This window comes from Pongo abelii, chromosome 1, assembly GCF_028885655.2.
Source record: "Pongo abelii isolate AG06213 chromosome 1, NHGRI_mPonAbe1-v2.0_pri, whole genome shotgun sequence".
Lineage (NCBI taxonomy): Eukaryota > Metazoa > Chordata > Mammalia > Primates > Hominidae > Pongo > Pongo abelii.
This window is the reverse complement of record NC_071985.2, coordinates 85467797-85495424: the sequence shown is the minus strand read 5'-3', so window position 1 is coordinate 85495424 and position 27628 is coordinate 85467797. Positions and strand designations below refer to the sequence as shown.

The following is a 27628-nucleotide window of genomic DNA, read 5'->3' as shown; positions in this document are numbered from 1 at the left end:
GACTTTTATTTGCCTATGGTGTGTTGTGATCAGAACCACTCTTTGGGAAGAGAAAGGCTCTTCTTGGCCACAGGATGGGTACAGATTAGCAAATGCAACCATATTGGGAAGGAACCCTTGGGTGTTGCGGTGGCCCTTCCCCTCCCAGACTGAGCTCTGTCTAGGATTGTCAGGCGGGTGTTCAAATAAATAATGCAGCTAAAAATACTTCCAGCAGCAGCTGGGACTTCTGTAGCTCTGAGATGGTGGGAGTATGCATCTCAGCTACTCGAGCAGGTGTGCAGTGGCTCCAGAAACTTAGAACAAACACTCTCCCGACACATCCTCAACATGGACCAAGACCTCATTTCCAATGGAGAAATGAAACAAACCATTTATTTCATCTAGTCTTACCTGGAAACGGGTGTGCCTTGGCTGAAGGCATCACAGGTAGAGCTCAAAAACAAGTTAATAGTCATTGTCTAGGGGAAGATGGTGGTTTCAGAGCAGTAAGTGGAATTAATATTACCTGCTCCCTGTCCAGGACTTGTTCTTCACTAAGAAGTAGTACCTAGCATGACTTCAACGAGAAGATAATCTATAATAACATAATAATGACAACTGTTAATATACCAGCAATCTTTTATTAAGCATGTACTGTGTCAGACACCATATTTGTTTATTTAATTCTCAAGAAGAATATCAGGGCACATGACATCATCCCCATTTGCGTAGATTCAGAAACCGAGGTTCAAAGTAAGTAAGTACCTTGCCCTAGGGGACACATGCTTTAAGTCACAGAGTTGGAAGTCAGATCCAAGTCTGATTCCTAGACTGTGGATAAAGTTGTGTTTCCATTTGGACTTACCATGAATATGGCATGTTTGGCCTTCTTTTTTGACTCTAAATTTGCCATATACATTAATGTGTAATAAAAATTTGCATTGTTGGCATTGCAACATATTCAAGGTAATTTTGGAGAATCTAGGTTGTTTTGGGCAAAAGAATTTGTCATACACAACCTCCACAAAGATAGCCATGCCTGGGGTGGAAATATTCTGCCAATTGAAGCTTCCAGTTGTATCACATTTAGGAACTTTGAGGACATAACTCTGAGTGGTCAGGGTGGGGTGACCTTCACTAATGGGCGCTGTTCCCCTAGTACTAACTCTGGTACACGTAGGCCCATGAGGAATAACTGATAACCAGGAGTATTTGGGTGACAAATGGAGTGTTCAAAATTGTTCTGTGGAATCCCTGTGCTTCTTGTTATCACGTGAGTTTTCACCTGGCAATGACATAGAAGCACATGGGCAGCCAAACTCTGAATTGCCTAGGCTTTGAGGATGAGCCCAGCACACCTCTACCACTTCGTAAAATCAGAGCCAATGACAGGGGTTGCCTGACTGGTGGTTGCCGGAGACTCAGAATGTTTTTGACTCTTTAACTTTACGTGAATATGGTGGAGATATTGAAAGACTCTTATCTTTGTGGCAGGAATTAGTTTTGAAAAAGAGGTCTGTTTCAGAATTTTAGATTTCAAAATGTAAAAATGTTGTAAGGCATAATTTTGGTCTCTTAAAACTGAAATTGTTTTCCTATTTTTCTAGTTTTCATAGTAAATCCCCCTCCTCCAAGTTGAATCACACTCAGCTTTACTGAGTAAGGAGGGGCTCACCCTCAGGATCTGGCCAAATGACAACTTTTGGTTGATTAAAAAAAAAAGTGTTTCAGAATTCTACTCAGCCTTGCTCACAGGCAATGACCCCGTCAGATCTGATAAACCGAACAAGCTAGGGGCTACCAGGAGCTGCAAAAGAGACCTACACAGAAATGCCAGTCTGTGAGAGAGAACAAATGGTTAGGGTGCTGTCCCAGGAGCAAGCAACTCAATGATGAACCATTTTTCTATCACTCTCATTCAGGTTTAAATCTGGGGTAGGATTAGGAGAAATTCTTCTGTCTGTGTTTCATTCTGTTAGAGGTAGGGTTAGAAAGCTCATGGTCTGATGTGTAGAGTCAATTGTGGAATGTGAACCATGATTCTAAATATAATGAAGTTCTATGACAAATATACAGCCAGAACCTGGACATCAGGAAGTGGTAGCCATTTTTACTTGTCCTGAGTAAAAGCTTTAGGCTATTAATTGGCATTGTAAATATTGTCTCTACAGGAAATCAGGGAGTTAGGTATATGGCATATTATAATTACCTGGGGACCTTTTTAATATTTGTGCATGCCCTGAATCAGAATTTCTGGATATGGGGAGGCTCAGGTATTTGTATTTTTGGAAAGCTCTCCAGGTGATGCTATGCCATGTCCCAGTGAATTGAGACCTGTTGTTTTAGATTACTATTAGTAATGTTGTTTTTGTCTTATCCAGTGAATATACCCACATTGGCACACTCTGTCTGTCATCGAATTTGGAGGTGTCTGGGCGCTGGAAAGCACATGGGGGGTATGTGTGTGTCTAAAGTGTGCATGTGTATACATGCATTCATTTGTTTTCTGAGGCACACAGTCTGCTGCTGGCCCTGTGACAGGTGATCAGAGCAATGTGGACATGGCAAGCCTGGGCAAACTCACTCTCCCCATTTCACCCTGCCTGCAAACAGAGTTAACATCCTCAAGGTAAAGCTCTGAAATCCCACGCTGACCTTTTCGTGAAGCATTATAATCAAGTTGAACATTTCCAGTTTTACCACAAATGCTTGCCCCGTGGGAAAATACTTCCCTACATTTTATGACAATTGATTCTGATTTTGAGGAACTAATTTGTATTGAATGCAAAATGTCCAGCCTCACATGGAAACTGGAAAGTCCCCTTGTCCAGACAGGTCCAAAACTGTGTTTTTATTGTAAAGACAGGGGAAACAATGAAAGATTGTGTTTTTTGTTTTAGAAAATCCTTCCTTCATTGTTCTGCATACTTTTTTATTTTATGTTTTTTAACAGTCCTGTGGGTTTAATGACCACAGGCAATTTTGTGGATATCTGGGACTCATGGGAAACTTCACCTTGTCTGGATTCTAAGCTCTTAGATGCCAGAGCCTACTGGATCTTTTACTGTATGTGAAGTCACCTGTAGTGCCAAGGATCCTGATGTGAACATGCTGACCCCTTTGAGAGATTCTTGGAAATATGACTGACATTTTCTACTGTGCAATGCAAGTCAGCATTTCCCTCCCCACATTATAGTTCTGGCCACAAAGGAAACAATGCCCCTAGAACTCTCTGATGTATCCGAGAACCCTGGAGGCTTCTGACTTCATTTGGAAGAAGTCATGGAAACAAAAGCTGCTACTTCTCAGGCTAACATCTGCTGACATAAACAGAAGCCCCTCAAGGATACCTTCTGCCAGTGACCAAACCAGGGGCTCAAGTGAAGAAATATTATCATTAGACCTGCCTCCAGGTCTAGCTAATGTCTTATTCAGTATGAATCGCAGTGGCATTTGGGCAGGGAGGTGATGAGATGCCTATTAAGGTAACAGAGGTGTCCAATGGAACATTGCTTGTTTAGCCTTATGATCTCTGTCCAAGGGAGGGCTTCCTCTGTACTGGAACTGTGGTTGACTTAGGGTTTCTGCGGTTTCCTTCCTGAGGTGTATTTACAGTGACTGCGCCTTCATTGCAGCAAATTTTAGATTCATCCTCTTGAGCAGGGGGAAGGAGCCTCTCTCTTCAGAAGCATGTCAGGATATCTTTGGTAGGCATCATGTTCTGTTTACTTGAACCAGTGAGAAGATGGCCGAGCAAGCAAGGGCAAGTGTACGTGTCTATAAAGGTTTCTTCTAATCCTGAGAGTCTGTAAGCATTCTAGGGTTCATCAGAAACTGTCTACTCCCATTTCTGGAATTTGCCTGTTGGCATCATCATGCAGGGGGCTTTTTCTAGTCGTGTTTTGTGGTGGAAAGGTCAGCTGAGCACGGAGGAACAGGGGACTCACTGCTTTTCTCCTCCTTGGGCCCTTGAGCAGGCATTTGACTGCTGCATATGAACCTGGGAGCCATGGGGTCTTAAGGCTTTCTAGTTGATTCTCAGTGTGGCCAGAATTCTTTTTAGGGCACTGCTCCAAATCTTGGTGACACTCCATCTGTAAAATTGGGTGGCAGTGTAGTGTGTGTATGTGTGTGTGTGTGTGTGTGTGTGTATGTGTTTTCTTATACAGGACTGGAAGAGAATGGAGGAAGAAGGATAATGACTTAAAAGAGAAAACAATTGAATTCTTTGAGCTACAGTGCTCTGTCCTGAGAGTGCAGTTATTTTCCACTGCAGTAATGCTTTCAAAAACATTTATCTAGCTTCTCTCACTTTCTCATTTGCTGTCATTGGTGTGAAAAATCAAGTTACCAGAAGGTTCACCCGTGTTCCACAGGTATGAATACTGAACGTTTTATTTAGTGTCTCATTAACAGCTGGCCCGTGGCTCCCCCTTTCTTGGCTTGACTCTGCCTTGTCCAGGGAAATGGGGGATCACGCTTAAGGATTAGCAGGGGTGCCTATTTTGACTTACAGTGCTTCATTCCTGTGTTCATGTTACCTATTCCCTTTACAAAATATGAATGAGTATCTTTTTGTGACAGGCTATATTCTAGGCATCGAGGATCCAACAGTGGACAGAACACACAAAGTTCTTACCTTCATGGAGCTTCCATTTTAGTGAAAGAAACAGAAAATAAATATGACATGATATAAAATGATACACTATCCTATATACTACTAACATCTTTTAAACCCAGTTTTATATCTTACCCCCTGACCGACTCTTCAGGTCCTGGCTCCTGGGCAAATTGTCCCCTGTCTGTCTATGCCTGGCTGTCACTGATTATAGATATCTTCAGGGCCTAAGCTCATGCTCTGCAACCACTTTCTGTTATGGAATCTTCTTGCTGCTCACCGAAGCCTTAATCTCTTATGCTGCGATCAATGGGGTGGGCGCCTTTCCCATTCAGATCCCCATTTTTTAATCCCTGCTGCCTCCCTCAATGTCATCCGGTTCCATTTTTCTTTATAGACTTTCAAGTCTACTGTACCTGCTGATTACTTAGTGGAGAGTGCTGGACATCTCCCTTAATTAATTCCATCGATTTGAAATCCCACAAGGTTTGGGGTCTTTAGATTTCTGAAGCAGCTAAATGGAATGTCTAAATTCCAACCTTTTCCTTCTACAAATTGTTTTGCTACAAAGTTACTGGGAGAAAGTGCTGTGGTTTTATTTATTTGAAGAAGTATATTAGTCCACAGAAGACTCTGCATGCTTAACTGGGCTTTTTGTATACAAAACGGAAGAAAAAAAGATGTTTGGATCTCTCTCCCTCTCCTCCTGTCTCTTCCCCTCCTCTTCCATGATCAAGATTCTGTTCCTCATTCTCTTCTTTGTTTTGGTCATTTTCCTTCTTTGTCACTTACTTTCATGATGCTCGTCCAACTAAGACCATGCCTTAGCAACCAGTGATTTCTTGAACCCTTTGAAGAAGGGTATGAACTTCACAAAGGGTGTAGCAGCACTGCCCAGGACTCCTTTTTGAAGAGCAACTACCCAGGGTGATTTCCAAGAGGATTCTTCCAAACCTTATAGCCGTGATCTTGTTGAGTTATACATATATGATTTTCTAGTACTCCCTGTTAACAGTAAGCATGGAATTTCTGGGGGAGAGTCATCAGATGTATCTTAGGGTCATATGGTTTGCAGAAATGGTGAACTTTCTATACAGAGGTTCAGAAATCAGCATGGAAAGGAGCTTTAGAGATTAGGAGCTCAATGCCCTCGTTTTATAAAGGCGAGGATGGTGTAAGGGAACTTGTACCGATTGAGCACCTATCATGTACCAGATTGTACATGTACCTAGATTGGGCATGATGCATCTATGACTCCCAAATAGTGAAGTAATGTATTGGACATATTGGACACTCCTACTAAAACCCAATCCCTTTCCTGGCACCAGACTACTGCTTCTTAAACCAAGAAGCCAAAGAGAGGGAAGAGAGGCACAGTGCAGAGAAATTTCTTGGGCTAACTCTTTAGAGGCTTATGCTCCACTCTACCTGCTAAGCTGTCAGCAGTTGTGAACCCTTCCCAGAAGCTGGCGGTCTCACAGACACTGGGAGGTGGCCAGACTGGATGTGCTTGGAGCATTGGCAGTCATGAAAGAATTAATGTTGGACGAGCAGGGGTGGCAGGCATGTGAAAGGGGTTGCAGGGAGAGATAGATAGATGAATATACAAACCTTCAGTCATGCCATCTGACCATCTGAGGTTGTGTGCATGGTGGAAGGCCAAGAAACACATTCTGAGAAGGGGCGTGGACTTGTCTAAAAGGACGCTTTCCTTTCTGCCTGGGCCAGCCAGGCAGCAGAGCCCTGCACTGCCTGTGACTGAGGAAGACTCTGTTGCTATGCGCCGGAAGCTTAATTTTATTATTGCTCTCCCCTATTTAATGTCTGTCTCTCAGGCAGCTGGTGATGTTTTAATGAAGCTGGAATTGTATAGTCTGTAGCGCTGGATAATCATAAGCTGCCGAGTCAGAATCAAATTAATAATTCATGAAATTAAAGTGTATAATTAATTTGAACTGTGCAGATGAGAAGAAAGGCCAGAGCCCACAGCCTGGAAGGAGCTGAAGTGTGGGGAGTGTTTACTGAACTCAGCTTCTATTTCCAAATAATATAATCTGCATGCGGGTTGGGTGTAGTCTGTGGGGCTACCTGAACACATATGCTTACCAGAAACAAGGTTCTTTCAACTAAAACCTGGAATGACTTTCTTAGAAGTTCAAAAGCATTTTAATTGATTTTGATTTACCCTTTCCTGGCCCCAGAAGAATGTTGTTTGAACAGAAAATATGATACTGGGTTACAAGTCTTTGTTGCATGGAGGTCCTGCAGAAAGTGCCATCAGAACCTTTGCTTCTGCAGTTCAAAAGGTCATAAGTCAAATCCAAACATTCAAGAACTCTACTGAGCTTCCAGGTCCGTGGATTTCTCACCCGTAAGTGCTCTTTCTCTTTCTCCCTCTCTCATATACGTATGTCATACAAACAGAAAATACAGATGACTTCTCTAGCCAGGCTTCCCTGGGCCACTCTTTTGGCTTCCCTGGGCCACATTGGAAGAAGAAGAATTGTCTTGTGCCACATATAAAAATACACTAACACCAACAATAGCTGATGAGGTAAAAGAAAATCACAAAAAAATCTTATAATGGTTTAAGAAAGTTTGTAAGTTTGTGTTGGGCCACATTCAAAGCTGGTCTGGGCCGCATGTGGCTCATGGGCCACAGTTGGACAAGCTTGCGTCTAGACAATGTTAATGATATATTTCATGTCTAATATCTTATTTTTCTTCACAGATGCCCATTGCAATAGCTGCAGATTTTTTTTTTTTTTTTTTAGTGCCCATTCTAGTAGCAACAAAATGAGGGGAAAGCAACTCAAGTGCCTCATTAAAATGGGGAATGGTCTGCAATTTCTAAACCACTCTTCCTTTCTTGTATTCCTCTTTCAGGCAAATATGCAGCATTCATCTTTGTTGCCTCTCCAGGTGTGAGAGGCAGTGTAACATCCAGGCTGTTTACATAACTTGCGGGGTGTTTTACAATGTACTCTGCAGACAATTGCTGGGATCCCTTTATTGTCTTTTTAAAGATGCCTATACAGGTGGGTCCTTTTTTGGTTTTTGAATGACGAATGCTGTGGTATCATAGGAAACAGAGGAATCTCTGGGTTAGCTTTTCATTAGAAAATCCTTTGTCATGTTTAAGCTCCTAAGCAGGCAGCTGATACCCCCCACCCCCTTCCTGCATCCAGTAGACTTGCAGGGAATGAGAAGGCAAAACTGGCGTCTGTGGTTGTCCATTCTTCTTTGTCAGGCCTTTCAGAGTTCCTGTTCTAGAGGGACAAATGACTGGAGGCCATGATACAGACTAATGATGCATAAGCCCCCAAAGGTTTGGATTGAATTGAGGCTCAGCTGACTTCACATTTTTAGGTCTTCAGTATGTTTATTTGTCCCTCACATAGCAGCTTGATCTGTCTGCCTGTGTGTTCACATAGTTAACCAGAAACACTAGGAGGAAGTTGTACCAGTGAGATACCTCTTTAGGATTCAAGGGCCTCCCGTGTAACCATGTTCTGCACATCAGCTCTCTTTGCTCCTCTCTTGATTTGCGTGCTTCCCCTAACTTGCTTCTGCTCGCATGGCCTTAACTTCTCTAACGCCTTTCTGCTTCCTTAAAAGTTTCAGCCACTGGTGGTTTGCCAAACTGGCTGATTACCCATAAACACACAACATGGTTCTGTTTTGCTCCTAGCAATCCTTAAACCATTGCATGTCTAACATTCTCAGACTAATTCACAAATCAGAAACATCTGACGCCCAACCCATACCAAATGCATTTCAGGGCAAAAATTATGCTCCTATAATATGTCTGGCTTCCTATCTTCAAGGCACTTTGCTTACATGACTGAATCCTCACTGTAAGGTGTAGCTAACCATCATTTTTGAGCAAGAAAGCCGAGATGGATAAATAAGTGACTTGCCCAAGACAGCTAGAGTGGTTCGCACCATGATGGGATTGGTTGTCTTATTTTTCAGTTGGTACATGGAGTCTTCCATGACCCCAGGATTTGGAAATGAAATTTAACCACCTTAGAGCTTCTGGAATTTTCTTCTCTTGTATTCAACTGAAAGTTTCTGACTGCCCTGGGTGAATTAGATGTTATCTTACTGGAAAAGTATTACACTGCATGGTTTCTTCTGTAACCATTTTAACCTTAAAAGCTTAATCTGTTTTTAACAAAATTAAAAATAATTTGTAACTATAGTGGAATGATCAGAGTTTGTGCCCAGTGTTTATCTGTGAGCATTTTCTTTTTGCATACAAACGTTTTGGTCAACCCATGGTTGCCTCCTCCAGGAACAGAATCTTTTGATTCAAATACATTGATTAAAATTTACAGAGACTATGGTCTTTCCCTGCCATGAGTTTAGTGTAGAGAAAATGGGACAGGATGAGACTGATGATTCCTAAGTCTACTTGTACATTACCTGAATAGCTAGACAATGACCCTGCTGGCCCAGTTATTTTAGCCATGCAAACAGTGATTAGCTAAGATTGCCACATGATCAGTTTACTCAATCATGTGGCATTCAGCCATAAATATGGCTGGAACCAATGAATTAACCAAAACAACCTGGTCACATCTGGGATATAAATAGATTCATGCTAAAGCCACATCAGGGAATTTTATAAAACTGTAAGCATAGCCACTTACCACATTGAATTAGCACTACGCTTGACATCTATTGAGTATAAAATAGAGGTCTATGGAGTATAAAATGGTCTTTAGAAAGTGTTTTGGGAAGATAAGTATTTGCTATAACCTATAATGACAAAATAATGTTTTACTAGTAAAAGCAGCTCTGTACCTCACACTGTGAAACAATTTTACAGTTCTTCAAAAAAGAGTTCTCCAAGCACATCTAGGGGATCTAGAGGCCCGTCTGGAACATCGCGGTTCCAGAGGCACATCTAGGCGGAATGGCACTGTTAGAATCCCTTCATGTAGAGGCAGAATTGGGGCTCAGCTTTTGTCTTAGTGATGTTTTTACCCCCAAGAGATTCACTTATGCTTCCATAATGCAGGAAGAAGCCTTCGCTTTGGTTTTCTGTGTTCCCTCAGCTACTATTTTTGATCACTTCATTTTGGTTAGATGCTTGAGCAGTGCAATATGGTGTTATGGTTTTGCTGGAGCTCAACACCAAGCTTTGTCTTTATTAAGTTACACACCCCTAGGGATGAAGATTTTGACCCTTTAGCATCTCCTGAATGAGTTATTGCACTCACCCCTTGGCATGCTCATAATGAACATGTAATGAAATTCAGTAATTAACTTACTTAATTTATGTATTCATTTAATGTGTGCCATTAATATCTGCCTTATGATCTAAGAAAATCTCTACAATTCTGTTGTTTTTGATTGTAAGATTCTAGAAGACAGGGATTATGCCTAAGTAGTTTTATTTACCACTCACTGTGTCACATTAATAAAACTAAATCAGGTTATAATTCAGAGGAATGTAATTCTTATACAGGACATTTTAACAGTTTGTAAGTACTAACATAGTTTAGAAAGTTCTGTAATTTGGAGCAGAGTGCTATAGTTCTTTGGGGTATGTCTTCTCTTTTGCCTCATCCACTTGCCAGGTAGCAGTGGCTTTTTATTCTTAAGTCTTAGAGATGCATTTAGAGTTACATACAGACATATGGTGGAAAGGGGTCTTGAGTTGATTTGGGGCAAAAGGCAACCGTCCCCATGCACTAGAGATGAATCATGCCCACCTCCCTTTGTCATGGGAAGTGGCGGCTTCTGCCACATCTGCTATGAGGCTCTTTGCCATTGTTGGCTGCTGAAAATTTGGATACAGGTAAATGGTATATAAGGCTTCTTTTTGCTTGTGCACCAGAAGTCTTTGTCCCAGCCTCCAGGTTAGCAATCAGTACTCCCCTCTCCCAACCTGTAGGAAGTACTTGTGAAAAGTTATCTATCCCTGGTCTGAGTGGGAGGTTCTTAACCTCATTGATGTTTTAGTGTGACTAGTCTATATTCGTGTGCTCCCTTCGTCATCTGCTGAGGATATGAGAAAAGAAACAAATGAACAAAAAGTGAGATAGCTCCTTCCTATTCATTCTTCGTATGGTATGATTATAGTTAAGAGAGGTGAGCCAGGCTGGGCGTGGTGGCTCATGCCTGAAATCCTGTCACTTTGGGAGGCCAGAGTGGGAGAACTGCTTGAGTCCAGGAGTTCAAGACCAGCCTGGGCCACATGGTAGACCCTGTCTTAATTAAAAAAATTAACCAGGCTTAGTGATATGTGCCTGTAGTTCCAGCTAGTCTAGAGGCTGAGGTGGAAGGATTGCTTGAGCCTGGGAGGCCAAGGCTGCAATGAGCCATGATCATGCCACTACACTCCAGCCTGGGTGACAGAGCGAGAGCTTGTCTTCAAAAAAAAAAAAAAAGAGAGAGAGAGAGAAATAGATTGGTGAACCATTTTAGGCCTTGCTTCTTGGAGAAGTGAGCAAGAAGCCCACAAGTGTTGAAAAGGTTCTGCACAAATGTGCTCCCATTTCCTGTGCAAACCAATAATTTGCTTGTTTTCCAAAAGGATAGAAGTAATTCATAATTTTCAGAAATTATTTATTATCATTATAACATTTCCCCACAGGCAGCAGATAGCCCATTATTCAGAATTACAATGTATTTTGATTTAGACAAGGCCAGAATAATGAAATTGGAAGAAATGCAGAAAATATGGGCATTAATGTTAACTAAACATACTTCATTCAACGGAAGGAGGGAAGCTCTCTCAGCCAAAGAATTGTTTATTTTCCCAAAAATGCATATATATAAATTTTTTTTATTCAGGGCCTCTGGTTTTTAACTTTATAACACTGGTTGAGTAATTTTTAACTGCAGGATGCATCTCTTTCCCGATATTCTCCCCACCCACCACAACATATTTCAGTTTAAATGCCCTCTTATTTTTCTTCACAGAGCTGTGTCTCTGCATGGGTGAGAACTACAAAACCAGTCAGGAGGAATTTGATATGCCAAGTGGGCCAGCTCATTATAACTTCTAGGAAACCACAAGATAATTGTAGGGTTACTGCTGGTAGGCTCCTCAGCATTGTGTTAGGCGTTTATACTCTTCTCTGTTCAACTTGCAATAGCCACTTCTCTTTTCAGTACATTTTATAGGACATCTGAATAAAGGTGGTTGACAAGCATTTTCAAGCAGAATTTTCAAGGCAGCATCCAGGAATACTTGGTAACTAACCTCAGAGGTTCAAAAAAGTAAAAAATAAAAATACGTGGTTGAATTCTTACAGTGAGTAGGAAATTAATCTTAGACCGCCTGCATCAAATTGAGCCTCTTTATTGATAAAAAGTGAGTCTTCCCTAAATGATAACCTATTGATAGATCTGCCCACTATGAAATGGACAGATTCTGCCTACTGAATTACCTTCTGCTATTTATCCTTGTGCTTCTTTTTTTCCTTCCTTTTTTTCCTTATCTTTATCAGCCAAAAACATTTTTTAAGAATTTATTTATGCAAATTAACACATACTTTTAATATGGATATCAAGATTTCAAAGATATTGTGTAAATATGTATATATACATAATATAGACATATACATATATGTAACTAATAGGAAGCACTTATTTGGCATTTACTACAGGTATGTGCTTTGTTCTGTTCTCAACATGTTTCAGGCAATTTATTTAACCTTTTGAAAGAAGTAGATATGGTAGGTATAATTATTATCTCTCTTTTACAGTTAAGAACCGGAGTCCTAGAGAGGTTAGGCAACTTGCTGAAGGTCACACAGCTTATAAGTGGCGTATTTAATCAACCTAGGCAGGCAGTCTGACTCAAAAGTCTGTGCTTTTGATCAGTACACTGTACTGCTTCTCAGTATAAGTATAATAAGCAAAAGACAGATAATAAAAATCATTATAACAATAATTAATATAATAAGTAAACATTACTGAATATTTCCTATGCATCAGGTACTGTGGCAAGCATTGTATATTCGTTGTCTCATTTAATCTTCCCAATAATTTGATGATGTTGATACCATTTTATCCCACTTCAAATATTTAGAAACAGACTTAGTTTCTAAACCTGCCCCAGTGTTATATAGCTGGTAAACAGCAGAGCCATTTATTGTCGGGGTAAACCCTGGAGGGCTTCAGGACATCTGAAGGCCACCATAAATCACTGTGAGGGTAGCACAAGGCAATGGAAGTTAGGGATGGCAGGTGGATCAGCTGGTTAGAGCATGGAGTTAGTGAATCCACTTCTTGTCAATTAGTTCTGCCCTATTCCGAGAATACAGCCATCAACAGTTAGTCCCAGAGTTGGTGGCGTTGTTGGGGAAAGAGATTGCAATAGCCTGATGCAGATCAGTTACCTGAAGCTCATGCCTTATCTGTGGCCTGGTGATGCTGCTGTGTGCCCAGAAGCCAGTCATATGGATGTCCTGACCTGTCCAGCACACACCTCAGGAGCAGATGTGGGTCTTTGGAATGCTTTATGTGTGATGAGGATGAAACAGTTAAGTGCTACTTTCTCATCCTTGGCCTTATGACATTAGTTAGTTGTGTAAGATTTTGCGGGGAGGTATTCCCTCCTCTACCCTTTTGTCACAGGCCCCTCTCATTCCTCTGAAAAGGTTCAATACTGTAGTCCCTACCCTCAAAGAAAGATTTTACTAAGCAAAAGTATCTATGGCTCTCTCTGTTCTCCTTGCTTTAGCTAGCACAGCTAAACTGGGATCTCACCAGTCTGACAGGGCGACCTCCAAGATTCACAACCCAGGAAAAGTACTGCTTTGCATAAGTTTAATCAAGACCAGAGCAGAGACAGGACACAAAGTCAAAAGAACTCAGTCAGCTCTGTCCCCTTGGTGCCAAAGAAGCAACTAGAATAATTATTCTTTTGCAGTATTTTGCCATATTTTTTGTCTTTTTAAGATTTGTCATCACCCATCTCTAGATGGTGGCATTTTGGATAGTTTTTATTTTTATCACTATATTTTATGGCATGTTTACATTTTCTTTCATGTGCATGTGTTTCGTTGTTTAATGTGCAAAAACATAATGCATAGAGGGGTAGCATTCATCAGAATAAGGTCAGAAAAATGGAAGACTCCAGTGTTTTTTTGCCATTGCTTTCTCTGTTTGTGTGTGTGTATGGGTGCACGCGCGTGCATGCATGTGCATGCTTGTGTCTGTATTTCTGACATATGGGCAACAGGTCTTCTGCAGGCCGGACTCCCTCTCTGTAGGCTCTAGGGACTTCTCCATAAGAGGATGACCTACTTGACCTATTTTTGCAAGTATCTTTTGCCATTTTCCTACCCTCTGCCTCCCTACTCCCATCAGACATGTTAATGGCTCATATCATCTTCTCCTTTCATCAGCCAAAAAAAAAAAAAAAAAAAAAAACTCTCTTGGCTTCTCTTCTGATTTCAGCCTGTCACTTGATGAGGTCCCTGCTATTTATATTTTTGTTTGTTAGAAGGGAGGGGGGGAAACATAAATAAAGCCCGGGCAAACCCAGCCACCCTGCTGGATATGAAGGGACTCCCTCATATTGTGGCAGCAGGGCTGCCTAACTGGTATTTAAGCAGGGACCAAGAGGTCCACACTGTGAATGCCGTTGAAAGGGTTACTGGGAAATGCAAACAAAAACAACATGCAAATGAGGCTGCCAGCAACAGGTAGACTTAATCAGATGCTGTCAGATGAATTCAGCATCTCCCCGATTGTCGCCTCTCTTTGCCTCCCATTCGGAAGCCCTCATCTGCTCCAGATGTGGTTTAATTTACTGCGACTTGGCTAATTACTGTAATTAAGGATTAATTACTGTTAATTACTTTCACATAAACTCAACGCCAGTCAAAGAGCGGAGCCTTATGAAGTCTGCCACAGAAGTGAGCATGAGCTCGGCGGCCTGTGTGAGCTCTGCAGGTCTCTATGTATCGCCTGGGCCCCTGCTGCCACGAAGCTTCCTGACCTTCCAGCATCACCAGCGGGATGGGAGTTCAAAGGTGGGAGAGGGGTCAGTGCTCAGGCCCTCATAGTGTGTCAACTACCAGGCACTTTCCTACACAGTGGGCAGCCAGAGGAACAGGGACAGTGTTGGGGAGAGGGCCTGGACAACCTGGACAGAGATGCACAAAGCACCAGCCTTTCCCAGCAAGTGTGGAAGCCAATCTTGTATTCTTTCTCTAGTGCTACACTGTTGAATTTGTGAGCTAGTAAGAAGCCAACATTCTGTATTGGTGCTGAGGTATGGGAGATGTTCACCATGGGTAATTGGAGCAGAAATAAACTTCTCTTTTTAAAACATGGTCTTATTTTTGAAGTAAGGAATGGGTAAAAGGATGGTTACTCACACTGCATGTACCTAATTCTACGAATTTGAGGATTAGTGCCACCCCAAATACCTGTTCTCCAACTTCACCTGGATTCGCAGTTTTGCCAGTTAATGTTTTCAGTTTTTCTAGAGAAACTAGTGACTGTAGGACTATTAAAAATATTCCCCTTTCCTTAATTCCTGAAATCAGTCTCCTTCTAGCAGGTGACATTGCCTTCTAGTTCATGGAGGAAGTGGAATCCTTTAATCTTGAACTTTCTCAATCTCCCCCTACATTTTCTTCAAATGTATCTATTAGGCTGGTGCAAAAATAATGGAGGTCTTTCCATTACTTTTAATGGCAAAGACCGCAATTACTTTTGCACCAACCTAATACACTTTTTTCTTTTCTCCTTTCTCAGTAAGAATCTCTCTGTTCTGCATAAAGATGATTCCTCTACCTGTACCCCTCATACTAGCCTCCTGTCTTATCTGTCATTCCCTTTGATGTTTCCTTCTCTGTAGCTGACAGACATTCTCTTCCAACCTAGAGAACCTACAGAAATTACAGAAACCTTCCCTTGACTGGATCTTTCTTAGCTATATACAGTCTTTCTCTTTCTTATGTCGTTTGAATTCTCAAAGACAGAAGTCTACGCTTCCTCAACCCACTTTGGTCTTCCTTCGTCTCCATCTTTGACTGGTATTTTTTCTAGTCAGTGTCACCAGTACTCCACACTTGCTTAATGCAATGTATATTTTTCAGTCTTGATCTTATTGAGCCTCTTTCTTAGCAGTATTTGATACTTCATGACTTCTCAGAAGCTCTACTCCCTTGACCTCTGTAACCCTGGGTGTTTTTATTCTCCCTATTGGGCATGTTTTCTCACCAGCTTCTGAGATATTGATGTTTCTGTTGAGTTCTGACTTCAGACTGGCTCTGCATGGATCTCATTCTACATTCTTGTTGAGGGATCCCATCACTCTCAGGGTGTTTGTGACTCACCCACTAGACTGAGAACTTCTTGATGTCAGACCTTGTGTCTCATTCATTGTTGTATCCCACAAAGACATAGTGCCATTATCAACACAATGGGTCCCTCCTGCTTGATGGACCATGGAACCTTGGGTCCTGTGCATCTCTGAACCACCAAGGGTACATAGGGCCTTATTTCCTGTGTCGCTTTCACCCTTGCACAGGAGGATTTATCTGCTGGATGTAAGACAGGTCTTTGTGACATTTTAAAAAATCATAGGACTATACTGTTTCAAAGGAGGCCCAAAGGACGTCTTTTTTGATAGCAAAATTCAAACAGTACATTGATGGTACATAAAAGGAATACTGGGTGTACTATGTATTATGTTTTTGTTCTATATACTAAAACCTGTTTACCTGTTTGCACATAAGTAAGGCTATCTTCATATTGACTAGATGATAAAGCTCAAGTATAAAGGAAACCTTAATTTGGGACTAAGGAAACAGGGAAATTAAATTTTTAGTATATCCAATTAAAATTTTTCATAAAAATGTTTAACAGTCTTATATTTGAATTAATTATAAGTAAGATTTTTTCTGTTGCATTAAATCATTTTACATCTTATGCTAAACTTGACCGACTAAAAGAAAACAACTTTTATGCAATTAAGCTATTTGTTTTTTAAACAGACCCTTTTGTGTTTGCTGAATTGGCAGAAATGTTCTACTAATTTTTTTCTGTGGTTGACTAATTAGCAAATGGATTGCTGGGCTTTGGCGTATACGTGCACATATTTACGTACTGAATATTGCTGTGTTGTGTAAGTGTGGATTCATTTTGTATGTGTGCTGTATATTTTTCACTACATGTTTGCTGACTGTGATTTTAATGGACATTTGAATGCATGTGATTTCAGTGGGTGTGCACTTTACGTACATTTCAAATACATTGTATCCTACCACTATGTACTTTGGAGTTACCTCCTTTCTCATTTTCTCCAAGAATTTAGTTGTAAGCAGTATATTACTGAACATTCAGATTCCCAGTAATGGCTTGAAGGAAGCATTTCTTGTATACAATGAACCCGAATCAACTTCTGTGAATAACTCATTTGCATTTTTAAAATACAGAAAATATAAAAACTACAATACTAAATTAGTCAGCTACATCCTATTATTTCTTGTCTGAATAATTAATTCACAATTTGAATTTCTCCCTGAAAGTGATTTTTGTTTTGCAAGCCATCAGATAGTGTGCTTGCCATTACTCACCAAGTTCTAACTCATAAAGTTATGGATTGAGTACTCTTTCCCCCATATATGAAATGGATATAAATGGTTTACTTAAGAAACATGTATGGAGTGCCTGCTGTATGTCACACATATTATAGGCCCTGAGGATAATATGGTATTAAATTTTCTGTGGTGATGAATTATATACACTATGATAAAATTAATAATACAGCATTACAATGAGTAAAAATTATTGTTTGATATATTGAACAGTTGTTTCTCTTGTGGTTGTATTTACTTAAGTGCCTGGACAGCATGCAAGGGGGGAGGAATGGAAAGATGAAATTTTATATGATGGTACTGTGATCTGGAGAGGGAATATTCATGTACTAACTTTCTGCTATTACTTTAGGAATATCTCTGAAGTAAAGAAGTATGGAATAAAGAGATAATATTATTACTTATTTTCCAAGCTGGATAGATAAGATGAAAAGGGAAACAGAATACTCCAAATGCTTCTATAATGCACTTTCAAAAATATACATCTCCAGCTAAAATTTAATGTAAATGCTTAATTTGTTTGATTGTAGGTATTATGCAGTTATTTACACTATATTGCATAAGCTATATGTGCTCTATAGTTTTAGCTCATCTATAATGCATTGATAATGTAAATGTATTCATATTTTTATCACCACAATTATTTGAAAAAATCTTGCTTTTGTAAAATTAACTATTTAGATAGAAGTATCCATTACACTTGGCATTGTAAGAATGTATTGACTGCTTAGAAAGGGCCAAAATAAATATCCCTAGATATGCATAATTTATATATGAGATTAAGTTATATGTATTATGCATCTATAAAACATGTATGTTTTTGCTCTCACAGATTTAATGTAAGTATAGATTGGTATTGGTATGTGCCTACATGTGTGTGCTCCATGAGTACAGAATTAGGGAGTTGTATATAAAGGCCTCATTGATGATAGTGGGAACAAAGCTGAAAAGAGAGCAATTGAGAGAGAAAGAGGGAGAAGGAAAGAGAATAGTAGTGATTAAGCTAGCATTGTTCTATACAGATCGCTAGCTGCCTGCTATTGTTTTCCAGCATTTGAAGATGAAACATATTCATTTAGCTTTCAGAAAGAATGGCTTTAATAAGGGCAGAGCGGGAGAGGTGGGGTAACACTGATGACTAGAGAGACCCATCAAGGCTCCCCCTAAGGCCATTCCGTCAGTGCCGAGGACCACATGACCATTAACTCTGCAATCAGGACAAGTTTTCAACATTCCAGGGTATCCTTCAATGGCAGAAAGAGTCATTTGGAGTCAAGAGAAGATGTATATCAGCAGTAATTGGATTCTGGCCAAGGCTCTTAAGACAGTATTATCTATGGTGAGGGAACAGGGAGGGGCTGGACAAAGCATGAGGCATGTGATTCAAGCCATAGCTGAGAGAGCAGTAGCCACTACAGGCCACAGGCTGCCGGCACAAAGAGCAAGCAGTTTGTTTGCTCAGGAGTCAGTGTGGCCTGTCTATGAATGTGAGCAATCCTCCATCTCCAGCAGAAACTGGCTTCTGAATATCCTGCAAGTCAAAATGTTGGGCTTAAAAGATGAGGCCATCCTGGTTGCACTTGACTAGACACAGCTATTGAAGGCCTGAAAGTGCCCCATCCAGCCTCTTCCCACTGCAGCCCCTCTCCCCTCCCTTCACCCTGACTACTTCATTACAATCTGCCTTCAGGCCGGAATTGCCCTGCTTAAGCCTCAAATCATTATAATTACCATTATTAGAAATAGCTGCGGGGGAGGCATTGGCACACCAAGTAAAAATGTGTGAGTGTGTCCGCTGGCCCTGGAATCACTCTTTTTGAGCTCGGGGGAACCACAAGGCATGAGGGTTCCACCAAAGCCAGCTAATGCGACGGCTGTCAGCTCCACTCACCCCACCTGTCAAGAGGGGGATGCAGTGGGGTTCATTTTTTTAATTGACACCTTCCTCTCTCATTCCACGCTCTCTCGTCTCAACCTAATTCCTCCTTTCATCTTCTTTCTTTTCTCTGAGAAAAATTCATTCCTCTGTTATTTGAATAAAGAAAAGGGAAAAAGCCACAGAAGGAACAATGACATGTACATTATCCTCCAGAAAATACATAGATTTTAACAAAGGCAGAAGTCAGGAAATGCACCAAAAGTCAGAAGAATAATTGTGAAGCAAATATGAGGCAAACAAGATGGACAGATGGAGGAGAGAGATGTAGGAAAGAAAGCCAGCAAAACAGGACGGAAAGAAAGGAGGAAGGAGAGAGAACATGCATAAAAATCAGAAGGAGAATCAAGTAGAGAAGAGCTAGTAAAAGTACTGTATTTCTTATTGTCTAGTTTACTTCTAGTCCTTCTTTCAATGAAGGCTAGAGTTTCACTCTATTAAAAGAAAGGAGAGTGGGAATATGGTGGAGCCAAAAAATAGATAACATGTGAATATGCCTTTGATTTTCAGCTCACAAGTAGTCTTTTCTATAGGTATTCAAGAGGGATTATGAGATGAGATAGGATTCAGTGCCGTTGACAGAGACCCAAGGAGACAAGGAAGAAAGGTGTGTGTCTAAGTGGATTCTACCAAACAGTGGTGCCTGAGCATCTTCTTGCGTTGAGTTTTAGCAGTCCTGAGAAGTCCGCCCATTTTCTCAGCACCTGATGGCAGAACTCCACCAGAAAAGCTCCAGGTACAGGCCATGGACTGACAAGCTGTTTAGTTCTTCCAGTGGTCATTTATTTTCAGTTAGATTGGCACACATCACGTTAGTAGTGTCTAAAGATGTACTGGATAAGTCGTCTAAATAAAAAACTAAATTAGGATGAAATTAGAAAAATATATAAATATATCAGAGTTTTTCAGTATTGATATCCATTGTTTTTTATTTTTGATCAATGAGGTATAATTCACATAAATAATTCACCAATTTTAAGTATACAGTTTGATGAGTTTTGATAAACATTTTTATTTTATTTTATTTTACTTGTTTTTTTCTTTCCTTTTTTTTTTTTTTTTTTTTTTTTGAGACAGAGTCTCTGTCACCCAGGCTAGAGTGCAGTGGCATGGTCTCGGCTCACTGCAGCCTCTGCCTTCCGGGTTCAAGAGATTCGCCTGCCTCAGCCTCCTGAATAGCTGGGACTACAGGTGCACGCCACCATGCCCAACTAATTTTTGTATCTTTAGTAGAGACAGGGTTTCACCATGTTGGCCAGGCTGATCTCGAACTCGCGGCCTCAGGTGATCTGCCCGCCTTGGCCTCCCAAAGTGCTGGGATTACAGGCGTGAGCCACTGTACCTGGCCTGAGTTTTGACAAATATATGTTTTCCTCTCTCCAGCCACAATCCCATCACACCAAAAGGTCTCCTCATGCCCCTTTACAGTCAACCTTCCCCACCCCACCCCTGATGCCTGGCACCCACTGATCTGCTTTCTGTTGCTATTTATAAGCTCTTCTAGAATTTCATTCTTTAAATGAAATTATATGGACTATAGTTGTGTCATGCTTCATATATATATATGTATATATATATATACACGTATATGGCTTTTCATGTGTAATCTAAAAATAATGCTTTGAGATGTATCTACATTGTTGCTTGGCTTAATAGTTTGTTGTTTCTGAGTAGTATTTTATTGTGGGAATAGACCACAATGTGTTTCTTCGTTCATCCATTGATGAACATTTGGATCATTTACAGTTTGGGGTTCTTAAGAATAAAGCTACTATGAACATTTGTGTGCAAATCTGTGTGTGGCATATATTTTCACTTCTCTTAGATAAATATCTAGGACTTGTATTCCCAAGTCATATGGTAACTCTCTCTCTATTTGGAGACAGGGTTTCTCAGGCTGGAGTGCAGTGATACAATCCTCTAGCTCACTGTAGTCTCAAAATCCTGGGCTCAAGCTATACTGCGCCTCAGCCTCCCGAGTAGATAGGATTGTAGGCATGTGCCACTATACCCGGCTGATTTTTATTTTCAATTTTTTTGTAGAGATGGGATCTCACCATGTTGCCCAGGCTGGTCTCAAACCCCAGACCTCATGCAGTTCTCCCAAAGTGCTGCATTATAGGCATGAGCCACCACATCCTGCAATATATTTAATTTCATAAGAAACTACCACACCATTTTCCATAGTGGTTATGCCTCTACCTCTTCTGGAAGGAGACCATATCATCTTTTCCATACAGGACAAATTAAATGAGGTATTACAGATAGTGATAGAAGTAGGCATGGCTGGTATATAGGCTTCTTGTGCACTATAAAGCTGTCTATGCTCAGATGCATAGTTCAAATTAATCATTAGTCAACCTAGTTAAATTGTGCTGTTATTTTAAAACAACAGAAAACTACTTTGCAAGGTTACATGTCACAGTTTCTCTAACATCCTACTTGGGCCACACCTTTTCCAAGAAACCTTCTCTAAGTAACTCATCCTTACTTCTCATTTCTTCTACTATTATTTATGTAAATTATACTGTAGACAGTATTTTTGTAACTATTTAGTTGTTTCTAGTTGGTGTGATGGCTTATTTCATGATATGTTTTGGTATAGGTCCAAAATTGGGGAATAGATAGTTACTGGGCTCCATGTACCCTGTGTGTTCAGTACGTTCTTGAGTAACTGAACCTAGTTTCCAGAAGCTGTAGTCCAGAAAACTACCACTCTCTCATCTAAAATAAAGTATCTTAAATAACACATAAGGATTCCCCTGGCGCAAACCAATCATAGACATACACTCGCCTGCAATCCAGTATATGTGTTTCTGTTCATTTGCCTTAAATGGGCTCCACATTGAGCTTCCTACCTTTGAGTAAACAATCATGCGATAAAGCTCAAGAAATACTTGGTTGTGGGTTTTATTTTTCCACCTCGGCTGCTGATGTGTTACCTAGCAGGCTGTGTTCTACACAGGGCTTGGTTCTCTCTCACAGCTTGTGGTAAGCGAAATTATTCCAAGATTCAATGAATACCTGCTATTGAGCGGCTTCCCTAACCACCCAAACTGGTCTTTTGTTAGTGGTTATTGAGAGGATTGTCACAGCCATTGACCTATGCAATTTTACTTCAAAAGAAATGAGCATTTTTCTTCCCCTTTCATTTCTAAAAGCAGATATGGCAATTTGCTTAAATTGCTGTCTTTAAAAGTTTAGATGATTATACTTTTTCCCCCCTTGCCTTTTTTCTTCCTTTTCATTTAAGCAGCACAAGTGCTGTCTCTTTTTCTGGGATTGGACACAGTTCCTGCTGCAGGGTTCATGAAGTGGTTGTGCATGTGTGTGTGTGTGTGTGTGTGCGCGCGCATATGTATATTATCTCCTTACACATTAGTGTTCATTTGTCTGAGAACTCTTTTCAGACAAAGTAAGCCTACGTTGAACTCTTCGATTAACATTTTACATTTTAATGCTAGGGTTCATTTTCTTTAGGCCCCAATACTGGAGGTTTGCAGGTGAAAATAAAATGAAAATACACCTAATGGAAAAAGCTCTGTCTCTATGTAGGAAGATATGGTAGCAACTAGCCTCAAAGACTTAGGAGTAGGCTTACTCCTTCAAGATTTTATGTCTGGAGATAGGTTACACCTTCAAGATTTTATGTCTGAAGAAGAAACAGAATTTGATATAAATATAGGAAGAGGAAATAAAAGGTGCCCGTGAAGAACTAATGCTAGGAACACAGGGAAGAAAGAGATGAAGATGAAAGGTTATGGCTAGTTGGCAGAGGCCAAGAGAGCATCCTATTCTTAGACCCAGCACCTTGGGTCCAGTTTCGCTGTGTTGCAGTTATCTTTACTATGATGTGTGCAACAAACCATACTGAGCCATATACTTGATGCCATATACTTTATACGTGCCAAAGAATATGATGAAATAAATATATTTTAAATTATAGTATGGAAAAAATAAAAAAAAAAATGAAAAGACTCAGTTCTGTCTTCAGGGAACTCACAATCTAGTGGCCAGACTTTATCCCTAATAGAGATAAAGGAGCTGTATTGCAAATAGGCCACCATATCAGAGTGAAGACCAGTTGCTGTGAAAAGCAAACCCATAACTATCTTTGGTGATGGTAGGCTGAACCCCTCAAAGCTCAGACCCACTGATAAGGGTTTGTGTAACATGTAGTTAGTATATTTACTGAATACCTGATTATGTGCCAGATATTGTGTTAGGTGTTTGGGATACAAAGATGAATTAATTAATTCACAAAATATCAAATGTGCATCTGTTATGTGCCAGACATGTATAGACATTATCTTCGCTCTCAAGGAACTTGCAGTTGGTGTAGAAGACAGATATATAACACTGAACTCTTTTCAGTACTTAATAAGAAGTACTTTATAATGTAGATATTTTGCTTAATTCTATGGGAAGCTAGAAAAGGGGGATCTTATTCTGCCCATGGGATATTGATATTTGATCAACTGTTACTAGATGTGGAATTAAGATTTTGAGATTATCGAACTTTAAATACTGTTAAATATGGCAGCCTGAGTAAAAATGTAAATATGAAAATCTTCCAAGAGCTAATAATTTATGTCTGTGTGAATGCTCATGTTCGCATTAATAAAGGTTTTATTTAGTAATTGATTTTCCCTGTCTGCCTTGGCACTATGTAGGATTAATAGTTTTGCCTATCCTCGATATGGTATAGATTGTGAAGCACATTTTCTAAAACATAAGCAAAGAAGTTGCTCAAGGATATAACTCGAGGATATAACTCAAGGATATAACCCATAGTCCTTGTGGCTATTTGAGACTCATGAAGTGAAGGCAGCATTCGTGGGACATGAGGAAGAGATCTCTGGACTCATAGGGCCAGAAGGACTTTTTGGTAAAATCCCTTTTTCATATGATTCACATGTATGCCTTTATTATTCGAAAGAATGTTAGACAGATTTTCAGGAATATAAATTGCAATTTCTGTTAAGCAGCCTCCTCAAAGCAGCCAGAAAGGTCTTTTAAGTCAAATGTATTTCAGATCCAAGAGTGCGAGAACAATGGTATACTAGGTTATACAGTCTTTTGGCCCTGCCATTTAAATATAATATCTGTACAAGGAAGTAACTACAGGAGTAATCTGTATATTCTGGTTGGTTGGCTGGTGGGAAGGTAGCTAACCTTTTGTTTCTTTCTTTCTCAGTACACTGCTTTAACAAATGGTAACAGTGCTTTAATAAGTCCCCTGGCCATCATCTTACTTACGATCTCTAGATGAAGACCACTGTGTGAAACTGGTATTCTAGGAGGTTGGAGTAAGCATGTATGAGTGAGTGTGTGTGTGTGTGTGTATGTGTGTGTGTGTGTGTGTGTGTGTGTGTGTGTGTGTTGCTTGATTTATAAACCACTGAAGCCCGATGAAGTACTAGGGTGAAAATCACCTGCGTTTCCAGAGGAAAAAAATGTCACCATCAATTCCAAGAGGGACTTGTAAACCTGAAACTAACAGCCAATGGTTTAATTTTTTTAAGGTAGGTTTTTTTTTTTTTTTTTTAACATTTCTAGGCTTACTGTATTCTATCTGGAAAAATATAAATTTATGGGCAAAAAGAAAAGCTGAGAGTTGTAGTTTTCATGGGAGAGCCAAACAAAAAATACCCATTATTGAAAGGCAGTCTTTCAGGGATTCTTGAAAGGTAACCTTTCTTATTCATAGTGCAGTTACCTCTTGAGAAACTGCAGATTAGGGAAACCTGTAGATATTTTATTCTATCTCAGGTAGGGAAAGAAAAGCCTTCAAAGGCTTTTAATGACAGGATATCTGTATTACTTACGGGTTGGGAGGCCCATCATGTATTCAGTATTAAGGATCACAAAGCCAGGAGTGGTGGCTCACGCCTGTAATCCCAGCACTTTGTGAGCCCGAGGCCATTGGATCTCTTGAGGCCAGGAGTTCAAGACCAGCCTGGCCAACATGGCAAAACCCCATCTCTACTAAAAATACAAAAATTAGCCAGGCATGGTGGTGCACATCTGTAATCCCAGCTACTTGGGAGGCTGAGGCAGGAGAATTGCTTGAACCTGGGAGGCAGAGGTTGCAGTGAGCCAAAATCATGCCAGTGCACTCCAGCCTGGACCACAGAGTAAGACTCTGTCTCAAAAAAAAGGATCACAAAACTTGGTTTTCAGTACAGTAGTAGATCCATTTTAAACCAAAAAGTAAGTACACAAATAAAAGACATACTGAGGCCGATGTCTACATTAGAACTCAGGTATCTACTTAAGGAAATTGCTATATAAAAACAGTCCATTTTTAGATAACCTTGTCCTAACCTCCCTCTGACTTAAAAAATGAAATTGGAGAGCGGCTGCTTGACCCAAAAAAGACCACATGAAGATCAATTTAACCAAATTTGGGCTTTTATTTAAATATCTACAGAATGGGGTTAATAGTCCTGGCCAGCTTGCTGCTTGAAAATGCTAGAGGCATGGCTTCTGAAAGTGACTGTAGAACGGTTGACAGAGATGAATGTGAAATAGTAATGAATAACTTCATAATAGAGCAGAGATGTCATGGCTTTGCATACAGCTTTGACTCCAATAATACGATCCACTCTCCTGAAATGGGGTCAGTTCCTGACAAACAGCGATGTAAGCCAGTGAAGAAGATTCCTACAGGGCCAGAAACAGTGATGGGGCAAAGCCAGAGAAACCCAGCTAGCCTAAAGGGGATGGCTGTAGTGGTATTTTAGCTATTGTATTCCTTCTGTACAAACACCCACTCGATGGCTACACAGTAAGACGGCCATAATAATAGTAATATGTATTGCCATGATAACAGGATTGCTGATGATTCTATTGGCCTGTTTTGTTCATCTCCTTTTCTCATTGCAATCTTAGAATTTTGGTTGACTCTGACATGTTGAACTGTGTGTTTTTTTTTTTTTAATTTTTTTCTTTATATCTTTTTAAATAAGGCATCCTCAGGACTCAAGGATATAACACTCCTAGCCCTTGGATCCACTAGTTTGATCTTATGACTTGAAATTTAGATTCTACTGCTGCTGTTGGAAGTGATGTGTTTCCAGTGCTCACTTTTGCATGGCACTATGCTGCACCCCTTAGAATTTATTAAGTGCTATTTAAGAGAAGGTGCATCATCTTTTATATATGTTTCCAAAATTGACTCTAAGGGAATCCAAAATTTTGTCAGACAGCTTACTAACACTGTATCAGTTAAAGTTAAGTCTCTCAGCCAAGCACATTAAAATTAAAAAAAAATGGTGGCTTAAACAAAGTCATGGAATAGAATTCCAGAGGTGGGTCATTAGGGAGCCAAAGGCCTTTATGAAGGGGATTTTCTACCCATCACATCAATGTTCCAGGCAAAAAGGAAGGAAGGAGAAGACTAGAATGGGAATACTTCTCAACTGAGTTAGTTCTTTTAAGAAGCCTTCTTAAAACTCCAGTATAACACTTATACATATGTACAGTTATCCAGAACTTAGTCCTATGGCTACTCCTAGCTGCGAGGGAGGCTAAGAAATGTAATAATTTACCTGGGCATATTACTTGAATCAATTGGAGTTCTGTTTCAAAGGAGGAAAGGTAGAATGGATATTGGCTAGGTAACTAGAAGTCTGATGGGAACTTATGGACACGATTGATTAGTCTTGATTACTTCACTTCTATATTTGTCCCACAGCACCAGGAGATACACCAGGAGCTAGGGTCACATGAGAGAGTGATGGCATAATTTCAGGAATGTAAGAAGACACAGGCAAACTCTCCCCACATACTTGGTGATGGGAAGTAAAAGTCAGAAATTCAAAATCATGTGTCTGACTCAACAGGGGATTATGTTTCCTAGGTTTATTTCTAGCCTAATCTTTAACTGGAGGAATTTCTCTTCTCTGTTCCATAGTTCCTTACTGCCTCACTATGTTTGAATTGAGATATCAAAAGTTTCTCATACTTACTACCAAAGAATTTCCAACCACAGTGTCTTAGATACATCCAATGAGCAAATAATTATTGAACAGAGCCCCTCTTAACTGAAACAACAATAATACTCATGGTTGTACCAACATTTTTGTAGCCTCCATAGGTACCCAGTGCAATTCAAATTCAAATGCCTCATTAGATCCTCTCAGAACTCTTTAAGACAGGGGTAGGGTCTCACCTATGGGAGAACATCCTAATCTGGCGGGATCCCCTCTGCATCCCCAGTAGCTAGAAGAGTGCCTGACACAGAGTCATTGCCCAGTAAATAGTTTCTCCCCACTTTCCCATAGGCACTGTCTACTCAGGGACATAAGGGTCAATTCAAAAAAGACTGCAGACGTGGCCTCTGCTCTTAGAGAATTGTTGATCAGGAGGTAGCAGATAGGTAGGTAATCTGAGGACATTTTTTTCAGCAGCATAGGCAAAAATTGTATATATGTCCCAAACCTTAGTTGAGCTATTTGGGCTCTAATCTTATCTAAGAAGACAGTGGTGGGGGTGGTGGGGGTGGTGGTG

The 27628-nt window shown here is 40.2% G+C and overlaps 1 protein-coding gene and 1 long non-coding RNA gene across 7 annotated transcripts in view; both read left to right on the top strand.

The window, feature by feature from the left end:
- Nucleotides 1–27628, top strand: part of PBX1 (PBX homeobox 1) — a 292065-nt gene that overhangs the window by 158139 nt on the left and 106298 nt on the right. The window lies entirely within an intron of this gene.
- On the top strand, nucleotides 1543–27601 carry LOC134761962 (uncharacterized). Of its 2 annotated transcripts, XR_010141276.1 has the most exons (3): nucleotides 1543–6971; nucleotides 7487–7638; nucleotides 19648–27601. It is a non-coding gene; the product is annotated as an uncharacterized LOC134761962 (long non-coding RNA). The 2 variants fall into 2 exon arrangements; XR_010141269.1 differs by lacking the exon at nucleotides 19648–27601 and having other exon boundaries at nucleotides 7487–17368.